This window comes from Euprymna scolopes, unplaced genomic scaffold, assembly GCF_053919585.1.
Source record: "Euprymna scolopes isolate OS-2025 unplaced genomic scaffold, ASM5391958v1 sca74, whole genome shotgun sequence".
In the NCBI taxonomy this organism is placed as follows: Eukaryota; Metazoa; Mollusca; class Cephalopoda; order Sepiida; family Sepiolidae; genus Euprymna; species Euprymna scolopes.
The window spans coordinates 5,682-18,325 of record NW_027633813.1 but is presented as its reverse complement, the minus strand read 5'-3'; the positions used below and the strand labels follow the sequence as shown (position 1 = coordinate 18,325).

The following is a 12,644-nucleotide window of genomic DNA, read 5'->3' as shown; positions in this document are numbered from 1 at the left end:
TTATTCCAACTACTATTCTTATCTAGGATGTCATTTTTGCAAGTTCACCACGTTTCCGCCGATGTAATCTCCAATCTGATTTAGGTACATCTTTTTATCTTAAGAACTTTCCAGTCAAATGAATAAAAATCAAAACATTAAAAAAAACACAAAAAAATCTAATGTAAGGCAAACGAACACGTGAAAAATGGCTTAAATAAGCCTGTTTCGATATCAAAATTAAAAAAATCGGTGGATACCCGGATGTCGCTAAGAATAAGCAAAGTAAAAAAAAAAAAAACAAAAAAAACAGGAAAACGAACATTACGTGAAAAATGGCTTAAATAATACAGGGTTCAATATTTAAATTTAAAAAATCGAAAAAAAAAAAAAAATCTCACACCACGATTCGAACCCAAAACGTTTAGATAATGAATAAACAGGCTAACCAACTGCGCTAAAGCGACGGAGTTTGGTTTTTCAACTATTTAAAGTAAATCAGATCATGACTTCATCTGACGCATGCGTAGAATCGGGCATCGTTACGAGAAACCCGTTTTTGTTGACCCCCAAACCCCCCTCCCCGCCTATGGAAAATTATCGATTTCGGGGTGAAAAAGTTAAAGTTTTTGGCCAATTTTTCGATATTTTTCAAGCGAAAGATGGGGTTTCGATATGATACCGAGTTTGTGAATTTTCGTCGCGTGTGTCGAAAGTTTTTAGCAGACACACGAATATATATACTCAAACACACACACACACACATACATTTTCGCTTTTATATATATAGACTAGCGGGGGGTACCCGGCGATGCCCGGGTGTCTTGAGGTTTTGGTAGGTGAATGTATGAGGATCGGACCTGTACCCTTCAGTTGGAAATTAATGTGCGAAAAAAAAAAAAGTGCGATGTTAACCATTAGGCCACCGCGACATACAACATATACAGGTTTGAATTTATTTATTTAACTATAAAAACAGGCGTGCGCAATAAAAGTAAACTCTGCTGATTCCATTTGACCTAATTAAGAAGGTCAAATAGAAGTCACACAGCGTTTGGGTTTGTTTAACGAAATTTGACTGTTTTTTTCCCCAACAGATGTTGGGGAGGGGAAAGCAGCTCCCAATTGTCCAGATTGAATAGCAACTGTCTGATATACAAGATTGATCAAAGCTGATTGCTTCTGGACGTTTTTCCCGGCGCAATGCCGAAAACGTCCGTTTGAGTTTAGTTTCACTTTATTTATGCTAAAAAGCCCAATCAACACGCGAGAAGCCAAAATAGCAATCATTTTGTAAATGTTGACGTAAATAAATCTATACGCTACAAGCTTTCCTAATTCCTAGATATTATTATATAGGACCTATATAAACAGTTTTAAGCGATAGTAACGAACCCGGGACCGTGTGTGAGAAAAGCCTTTGCCAGACATACACGAAATTGTTACACACATTTTGCCTTTTATATATATAGACTAGCGGGGGTACCCGGCGTTGCCCGGGTGTTTGTAGGTGCGTGTGGTGTTAAATAAAAAAGAAACCGGGGGGGGGGGGTTAGGATCGAGGCGAAGTTTGAAAATAAAATCGGCCAGCCAGAATGAGTTAGTGAAAAATGTTTGAATTTATTTAAGTAAGAACCAAATTGACAGGTACATGCACGGAAGTCGTCGGGCGTTACGACAACAAGGATGATGTCAATGACCAGATTTGTTTGTTTTAAGTGAAGTAAAAAAAGAAAACGTTTTAATTAAGCGGGGGGTGGGGGGTAATCAAAACATCGTAAAAAAAAAACTAACGTATGGCAAACGAACGATGAAAACAGAAAAACGAACACACGAAAAATGGCTTGAATAAGCCTGTTTCGATATTAAAATTAAAAAAATCGGTGGGTACCCGGGTGTTTGTGTGGTCAGAGGTATATAAGCGAAGTAAAAAAAAAAAACGGAAAAACGAACGTTACGTGAAAAATGGCTTAAATAACACTGGTTCAATATTTGAATTTAAAAAATCAAAAAAAAAAAAGACATCTCACACCACGATTCGAACTCAAAACGCTTAGATAATGAACCAACGCGCTAATCAACTGACCTAACGCAATGTACATTAAATTTGTTCAGTTTTTCAACTATTTAAAGTAAATCAGGTCATGACGTCATCTGGCACATGCGTAGAACCGCTCATCACGAGAAGACCGTTTTTGTTGACCCCCCCCCCTGTCAAAAATTGTTGATTTCGTGGTGAAAAAAATGAACGTTTTTGGCCAATTTTTTCAATATTTTTCGAGCAAAGGATGAGGCTTCGATATGATACCGAGTTTGTGTATTTTTTTCATGTCTGTCAAAAGTTTTTAGCAGACACACAAACATACACACATACATACATACATTTTCGCTTTTATATATATAGACTAGCAGGGGGGGGTACCGAGTGTTTGGAGGTGTGTGTGCTCGGACGGGGGTGGGGTGTTAATCAAAACATAAGAATAAGCGAAGTAAAAAAAACTAAACTAAAAAAACAAAAAAAGAAAACAGAAAAACGAACGTTAAAACTTCTGAAAAATAAAGCGGAGGTTGGGGGAGTAATCAAAACATAAGAATAAGCGAAGTAAATATTTTTAAATATTAAATAAAAATTAAATATTATATAAAAAAAAGTTAAAACTTAAAATTTTTAAAAAACAAAAAAAAAACTAACGTAAGGCAAACAAACGATGTTAAATGTAAAAATCGGAAAAACAAAAAGAAAACAGAAAAACAAACGTTAAATCTTCTTTAAAAAATCTGAAAAATAACCCCCTCCCCCCAAAAAAACGTGAAAAATTGCTTAAATAAGCCTGTTTCAATATTAAAATTTTAAAAACCGGTAGGTACCTGGCGTTGCCCGGGTGTTTTTGGGTGGTTGGGGGTGTTAATGAAAACCTAAGAATAAGCGAAGTAAAAAAAAAACAGAAAAATGAACGTTACGTGAAAAATGGCTTAAATAACCCTGCTTCAATATTAAAATTTAAAAAATTGAAAAAAAAAAGACATCTCACACCATGATTCGAACCCAAAACCTTTAGATAATGACCCAGTGCTCTAACCAAATGACCTAACATGATGTACACAAAATTAGGTAATTTTTTAAAATCTTTAAACAAAATCAGGTTACGACGGTTTTTGCTGACCCTCCCCCCTGTAGAAAAGTGCTGATTTCAGAGTGAAAAAATTAACGTTTTTGGCCAATTTTTCAATATTTGTCGGGCAAAGGATGGGGCTTTCATATGAGACCAAATTTGTGAATTTTTGTTCTGTCTGTCGAAAGTTTTTAGCAGACATACAAACACACACTCACACACATTTTGCCTTTTCCATATATAGATAGACTAGGGGGGGGTACCCAGCGTTGCCCAAGTGTTTGTAGGTGTGTGTGTTTTTGTGTAAACGAAAAGAAAAATCGTTGGCCTGGTGTTTGTTTTTAAAAAAAAACTAAGCCTTGACGCGCAGTTGGAAAATAATAAAGTGTGGAAAAAAACATGCGATGTTTAACGACAGGTGTCCGTTTTTTACAAGTTAATGACGTCAACTTTGAGTGTGAGACAGTGTTTTATTTAACACGAGTCTATTCATTTCTTTTTTTATATGGAAAAGCTTAATGCACATGTGTCGATCGAAAATTGTTGAATATTTATCTTTCCAAAGTCAGGCAAATTAAATAGACAGGCGACCCCGGGTGTTAACTCGTAGATATTATCATTTAGGCGCGATATAAAAAGTTTTAAGAAGTTGTAAGGCGACCAATCAGCTCTCGAAAAAAGCCTTTCTTAGACATACATGAAAACGCACGCACACACACACATACAAACATTTTTGCTTTTATATTTATAGATTACAGTCATACATTAAAACAAAAATAATTACATCCATACATTAAACATGAAAATAATTGCATTCATACATTAAAACTAAAAAAATAATTGCATTCATATATTGAAAGAAAATATAACTGCATTCATACATTAAAACAAAAATAATTGTGCTCATATATTGAAATGATTGCATTCGTACATAAAAACAGAAAAAATATTGCACTCAAACATTAAAATATGGGAATAATTTTCACTTAGACATAAAAAAGTGAATAATTGCATTCATACATTAAAACATAAAAAAATAATTGCATTCATACATTAAAATATAAAAATGATTGCACTTATATAATTATATATGGAAATATATGCATTCATAGATAAAAACATAGTGATTGTACACGTACATTAAATTATGGGAATAATTTTCACTTGTACATTAGAATAATGTCACTCACATAAAACATTGACAATTTTCCCCATATAAAAATATGGAAATAATTGCAATTACCTGAAAACATTTAAATAATTGCACTTGTACATTAAAACAATAGAATAATTACACTTGTATATTCAAACATTGAAATAAATGGTATCATACATTAGAATAAGAAATAATTGTACTTGCACATTTAACCGATTAAATAATTGCTGTCACACATTAAAATAATTTCCCTCCTGCATTAAAATAGGGAATTAATTGAACTCCTACATTAAAATGTGGAAATATTTGAACTCATACATTGAAATATGAAAATAATTGCACTCAAATTGATATATAGTAACAATTGCACTTATACATTTAAAGATTAAAATAATTACATTAAAACATTGAAATGATTGAACTCATATTAATACATTATAATATAAAAATAATTTCACACATACATTAAAATATGGATATAAGTTCAATCCTATATTAAAATGTTGTAATTAAATCTGCCATTCCGTGAGTTATTCTTATTGCTGCTTTCAAGGAGATATATAAGTTTCTGATGAGATCAGTTAGAATGTCTGCTATAGAACAAGCTTGCCTAAATCCATATTGTTGGTCGGTCAGAAGTTTAGCAGCTGTAAGGTGATGGACTAGAGCTTGGTTAATTAGGAACTCAAATATTTGGACGAAAAGCAGGGGGAGACTAATGGGGCGATAATTTAATTCTTTCACTAGAATTTTTGTAAACAGGTATACCACAAAAGCAGTTTTCCAACAGTGAGGAAAGCAAGATTCGTTAAGGCATTTATTGTAAAATTTAGAGAGGACTGGAGTAATGTCAGCGGAGCATTTTTTTAATAGCACAACCGGAATGAGATTGGGTCCACATGCTTTAGAGGTGTCTAGGTTTTTATATCATGCATGAGAAGGGGTGATTTTCAGATCGTCTAGTGTGGTGTCTGTCCGCACAGGAAAGTCAAGATCGGAGTGGTTTGCTGGGTCCAAAGTGGAGTTAGAGGCAAACCGACTTGCAAGCATGTTAGCCTGTTCGGTTGTCATGCAAACAACCTCATGATTGTTGTATGGTGGAGGAATTGTTGATTTCCCATTATTTACTACATTGTTGTAGATTTTCCAAAAATCACGGGCGCCTAATTTTGTGCTTCGATGCGTTTTCTGGTGTTTCAGTATATTCTCTCTTAGCTGTCGCTATTTCTTCCTTACAATTACTTCTATTCTATTTAAACATGAAAATAATTACACTTGCACGCTAAAGTATGAAAATATTTGTACTCATACATTAAAACATGGAAATAATAGAACTTACATTAAAATAATTTCACTCATATTAAAACATTTAAATAAATGCGCTCATAATTATTTATACAATAAAAATTGAAATAATTTTAGTCCTACATTAAAACATGGAAATAACTGCACTCATATATTAAAGTATTGAAATAATTGAACTTGTACTAACATAATAATTGCACTGAACACTAAAATATGGAAATAATTGCACTCACACATTAAAATATGAAAATAATTGCACTCATACATTAAAATATGAAAATAATTGCACTCATACATTAAAATATGAAAATAATTGCACTCATACATTAAAATATGAAAATAATTGCACTCGTACATTAAAATATGAAAATAATTGCACTCGTACATTAAAATATGAAAATAATTGCACTCGTACATTAAAATATGAAAATAATTGCACTCATACATTAAAATATGAAAATAATTGCACTCATACATTAAAATATGAAAATAATTGCACTCGTACATTAAAATATGAAAATAATTGCACTCATACATTAAAATATGAAAATAATTGCACTCATACATTAAAATATGAAAATAATTGCACTCGTACATTAAAATATGAAAATAATTGCACTCATACATTAAAATATGAAAATAATTGCACTCATACATTAAAATATGAAAATAATTGCACTCGTACATTAAAATATGAAAATAATTGCACTCATACATTAAAATATGAAAATAATTGCACTCATACATTAAAATATGAAAATAATTGCACTCATACATTAAAATATGAAAATAATTGCACTCATACATTAAAATATGAAAATAATTGCACTCATACATTAAAATATGAAAATAATTGCACTCACACATTAAAATATGAAAATAATTGCAGTGAACACTAAAATATGGAAATAATTGTCAAACAACCTGTTTTCTAACAAATTACATGATACTCTGAGTAGTGCTTTATCCGTCAAGATGTTCTAACAATCGAACAATACTTTTTGAAATGGCAAGATGTCTACTCAGTGAATCAAAATTTCCTAAATACCTCTGGACATATGTACTTATGATGCCTGCATATATGCAAGAACTTCATATGAAGCTTTCTGTAGCAGAAAGCCAAATTTAAGCAGAATGCATGTATTTGGTTCAGCTTGCTTCGCAGTAGAAGTAGCAAGTAGATAAAAATTCAAATTAAATATTAAAACTGGTTGAGGTGCATTTCTTGGTTATGATAAAAACAGCCCAGCCTACTTAGTATTTTTTCCAGATGAAAACAAAATAAAAAGAATCCGATTTTTAAAATTTAGACACATTTAATTTCAAAGACAAAAATCTATCATATGAAGATGATGAATAATTATTTTATCAAATTCATAAAACAAATGACGACAATGAAGTTGCCATTGACAAGGACAAGAGTATTAATAATAATGACAACGATGATGCCGATGTTAAAGTAAAAAATTCATCAGAATGTTACCCAATTTTTGTGGCCGCCAATTTGAAAGACTATCAAATTGACTATATGCCAAAAAGTTTTAATGAAACAATTCAGAACATTGTCAGCAATGGAAAATAGTTATGGAAAGTGAAATAAATGTTTTAACAGAAAATAATACCTATTCAGTAGTGCCTCTCCCAAAAGATAAACATGTCATTTCTTCTTGATGGGTCTTTACAAAAAAGACTACAGCATTAGGCATTGAACAGTACAATGTGAGATTTGTTGCTAAAGGATACTCTCAGATTTCCAGTATAGAAATTTTTCTTGCATTTCCACTGACTTAATGACAATCAGAATTTTATTACAAATCGAATCATCAAATGGAGTAACAAACGATAGATTGAAATTTTTATGAAAATTGCGTGTGGTAACATAACAAATCTGGAATACAGTATTTCATGATTGAACAACAATTCAATGCCTAGTGCACCCATTTGTATTCCCAAAACAAAGACGGTAAATTACTGATTTTACTTTTATGTGTCGATGACATTTTAATCGCATCAAATTGTGACATAATATTAACCAATGTTAAGAACAGATTAAATAAAAAATTCAAACTAACTGATCTTGGCAAAATATCATGGTTTCTGGGTATACAATTTACTCATGAAAAAAGAATTATTAAAATGAATCAAAGTACATTAATAAAATCCGATTAAAGTTTGGAATGCAAGAAATGCTTTACACCAGTCAAAAATGATATCAATAAGAATACAGACACAGAATCTGAAATTAAAAAAAAAACAAGTGAAGCATGCATGATCCCCCGTGAGTGCACAGTGAACGAGGCATAAACAAATGACTAAGTTCAGCCCCCCCTCCTATTTAGCTCCAAAAGTCCCCAGGGGATGTCAAATCCTAGTGAAAATGAACAAATGGTACAGTTTTAGGCCTTAACATATGTAATTTTGACTTCTGCACCATGCAAAAAAAGAAATGACTAAGTCCATCATTTGTCCCCCCCCTCCCTCCATTCAGCCCCAAAATTCCCATATTTAAATTTGAGTTCTGCACCATGCAAAACTGCTAAATAGACAGAAAATTTGGGACAAATATGGTAAAATAGTCTCAAAAATGGAAGCCCTGGGACACCCTCAAGAGTTATCGTAAAGACAAACAAAATTATATAGAAATCAGTTAATTACAACTTTTCAGAAAGTTTTATAAAAATCCAAGGGATAAATTTTTTTAATAAGCACAAAAGTGTCAATTTTAGCCATTTTAACCCGAAAGGCACCCCTGGGGGGGGGGGGGTAACCGGAGTTTATCCAGAAAATGTTCTGTTACTTTTTTACTCATGTTTGTGTAAAATTTCAAAAAATTCCAACGCGTAGTCATTGAGAAAAGTGCGGACAGACGACAGACAAAGGGTGAATTTACAGGTCCTCCTTTTGTTGGAGACCAACAAATAAATAAAAATCACTTTTCTGAAAACATTTTTTTTTTTTTTTTTTACATGATTATTTAAAGACAAGCATGAATTGACTTTTGTTACTTTGTGCATAATACTCTTTCTATTATACCGAAAATTAGACAATCCTATTTTCTCCTTTTGCTTTGTTATAATTTTACTTGACAAAAAAAAACTTCTTTTTTTTTTTGCAGTACATATTATATATATATATATATATATATATATATATATATATATATATATATATATATATATATATAATATGTACAAATTTAGTTGTTAAAATTAAATTCTGAAAATCAAAATATAGACACATATATTCTAGTCCAACCCCCATAACTTTTAAATATACCCCCATAATTAAAAACACCCAATCTAGAACCCACTTAAATAAACAATCCCCCAAACATTTTAAAACTTTAGACCCTGACTCTCTCCATTTCCACTTCACCTACTCACCCACATACACAGCAAAAACAACACATCTACCTCATCTCATACACACTCCCATCAAAAAATCACAAGAATATAAATTTCCCATTTGAACCTAAAATTAAGAGGTCAACACATACTAACATACAACCCCCCCCCCCCGCCCGTAGAAATTCCATTAAGCACATGCTTTCTAGCCCAAATCAACCCTCCCTCTTCTTTCCTTACCCTTTGAACCTCACCCCCATCCTCCTCGTTCCTTCATCTAAAAGGCTTCCCTCACCCCTTGTCAACAAGAAAGCTGACCGATAGTTCACCAAGTATTAATCTCCAACACATCACTTCTAAAAATCATCTCTAGGAAAATTTTGCTACCTAGACCATTGATTTTCGAAGTCCATTGCACCATAGACATGCATATATAATTCCAGCACCCATGGGAATATATGCAATGGATTGGTATATCCATCCAATATCTGATATACTGTGCCAACACCAAAAATGAATCTGGATTAAATATACCATAACGTATTCAAAACACCAACGAATACGGCCACCCCGTATACCTTTCGGAATATCAATAAGGAGCAACCACGCATCTTTGTTATATGGGATTACTGCCTTCTCCCCTGGACCAATATTCTGCCTACTTGGAAATAAAACCCTGGGGGACATTATACTCCTTCCAATAATGGACTGCCCAGGTTGTATGAAATTCCCTTTTCCAATAAATATTTTCAATATTTGTGCTGAAAAGCCAAATACGTGCCTTTTCATAGCTGAACATTTTGCTAACCGCATTTCATTTCCTCTGATGATATGAGCCATTATTGAAAATCCATGGATTAAGGAAATTAATATAACGCCTTCTATATATTCCATTTGTCAAACAATAAATTCTTAACTCGAATATGTGTCAATATTTTGCTTTTCAGAATTTAATTTTAATAACTAAATTTATATATTGCTCTATATTGAGCTTTTCCTTTTTGGCTAGGATCACCCTGAAAGTATTACCTCTAGTAATATCTATCAGGATTTTTCATCGGATTTTAATCTGTCTTAACTCGCTTATATATATGTATATATACATACATGTGTGTGTATATATATATATATATATTATGCATAAACATGTGTATGTATATATATATATACACACACACACACACAAACATGTGTGTATATATATATATATACATACATGTGTGTGTGTGTATATATATATATGTATTTTAGAACAGAAATGCATAATTGGCTTTAGTTTCACATGCTCACCTTTTCAAGGTAAAAATAAAAATCAATTTCTTTTATTTCTCTTCTTTTTTTTACATACATATTTTTCTTTGACATTTGAACAAAATAAAAAAAATGGCTTCCCTTTTTCATGCTCAAATTTTAAGATCTAAATGACTTTTCTGTTTTATTTTACATGCTGTAACTTTGTTTTACATATTTGAATATATGTTTTTGAACAGAATTAAACATGAACTGAAAGGACTTTCCCATTATATAAAAAAATAGGGGGTATTGCAATATTTTTTATGTATAATGAGTATGATCCGCGAAAGTTGGGAGATTCTATTTATAAACAATGCCAATAGGAACTGACAAATCAAATTGAACCGCATTCTGCTATCAGCAAATCAGAAACCAGTATTGCTCCATAAAAATTGGCATTGAATATTCCAGCACATAATTTTTTCGTGTCAACAGAAGAAGGATCTTTTTCTCTTTGACTGAAAAATTATAAAGTCCAGGACCTGTACAGAACAGCTACCCACTGAAAATTCTTCATCTTTAGAACTTGTATAGAATAGTTACCCATCGGAAACTCTTCTGAAATTAAATATGCCTTTCAGTTCAAGATAATGGTTTCACTTAATGTTTTAAATGCAAAAATTAAGTATCATAGTTCCATTTTGCTCTAAACAAACAGAAACATTTAGTTGGAATGTGCCCTGGCTTACCAAAGAGCCAACTGTTGATTTTATGAAATTATTTTTTACATAATCACTTACATAAAAATTAAACATATAGACATTAAGTATCATAATTCAATTGTGTTCTGAAAAGAAACATGTTGAGAATAGAACATAGTGTCATCAGCAAATAGACCCATCTATGATGCAGTTTCATCAAAGTTCATTTATGAAAATCAGGAATAATACAGGTCCAAGAACTAACACCTAATCATCCACATTAATATTATGATGATTAAATGGGCGGCCATCAAGGATAACTTGTTTTTTTTTTTTCTTTTGCTAAGGAAGCATCTGATTATATTCATTCAGTAATACTGTACAATTTAATTTTCATGAGAAGACCTTCATGCTACACTTTTTTTGAATGCTTTGGATATATTGTGTTATTGCATTAGCATCACTGGCACAGTTGCTGAATATATGACATATGCACAACATTTAATAGTTTAATCCCTGACCTTCTTTTGAAGCTTAAATCAGCTACAATCTAAGAAATTTATTACTTTTTTAACTAATCATTTACTGATTCCTATAAACAAATGTTTATTAAATTTAAATGCAAAAAATGTTTATCGTAATAACTTTTAAAACCTGTTCATGCATGGGCTGACTGTTATTTTTAGAGGAATTCCTATTTCAGTCACGTAAATTATTCCAAGTGAGTTTCCACTGGTTAATTAACATTCCTAATCATTTTATTAAAAATTAATATTATAAACCAGTTGATAAATTGTAATAAACTTTTATGTACAAAAAATATCTTATTTAAATGTTTTCATAAGGGCAAAAAAATTATTGATTTATCACAGTTGAAGCAAAAAGTTCCACAAGAATTCAGCGTCTCAAATTTTCCTTAAATGTAAGTTATCCACTTTGAATTTGTCTTATATTCTGCAATTGCAATGCTTCACCTGCACTGTTAGGATATACATGGTAGAAACAGGTTTGCTTACTGCCAGATGAAAAGAAGTTTTGCAATTATGGAGTGGTGGGCTATCGCTAGATTCATTAATGACACAAAAAATTTTAGTATAGAGTGGGAGGAAACTGATGGAATGATAATTTTCAAGCCAGTTCTTTTACTAGAATTCTTGAACACTGGTAACTCAATGGCAGTTTTCCAGCTGTCAGAGAAAGCAAGATTCAGCAAGGCATTTGTTTTAGAGTTTGGAAAGGACAGGGGCCAGCTCAATAGAGCATTTTTTTTTTATTATTACTAAAGCAAGGATCAGATCAAGCTCACTCTGAGGTGTCAAGTTTTCTTTTTATAATATCCAGGACAAAGCAAAGGGTGATGGCATTGGGAAATTGGGTAGGGAGTGGATTCTTTTCTTTTTAAATATTAATAACTTCTGATAGTTTTATGATAATTTGAATACTTTATTTTAAAATCCTTTTTTTTTTTTCTTTTTCTTTTTTTTTTTTTTTTTTAAGTTTCCTGATGGTGAATCTGGGTGTCCTTTTGTTTTCATATGTGAAAATCCTCTGGAACTATTCATAAAGTTCCCTATTAAAGGAAATCATAAAATATGTAAGTAATTGTATATTTTGATGTATTCTGTCAGTTTGTAATGTAAGTTATTAAAATAATTATTAACTTAGCTTCGTTTGTATATGTTATCAATCTCTCATGCTCATTTTAACAAATGAAATCGTCCAATCCCTAATGAAGTGCAAAGTTGTATTTTTATTTCAGTTTAATTGAATTGTTACAGTTTTTGAAAATGACATTTATTTATTACAATTAAGT

The 12,644-nt window shown here is 31.6% G+C and overlaps 1 long non-coding RNA gene across 1 annotated transcript in view; it reads left to right on the top strand.

Moving 5' to 3' along the window:
* LOC145276147 (uncharacterized) overlaps positions 1-12,425 on the top strand; it is an 86,064-nt gene extending 73,639 nt beyond the window's left edge. The window contains exon 3 of the long non-coding RNA XR_013867858.1: positions 12,329-12,425. This is a non-coding gene — a long non-coding RNA (uncharacterized LOC145276147). The remainder of the gene's footprint in view (positions 1-12,328) is intronic.
* The last annotated feature ends 219 nt before the right edge of the window (positions 12,426-12,644 follow it).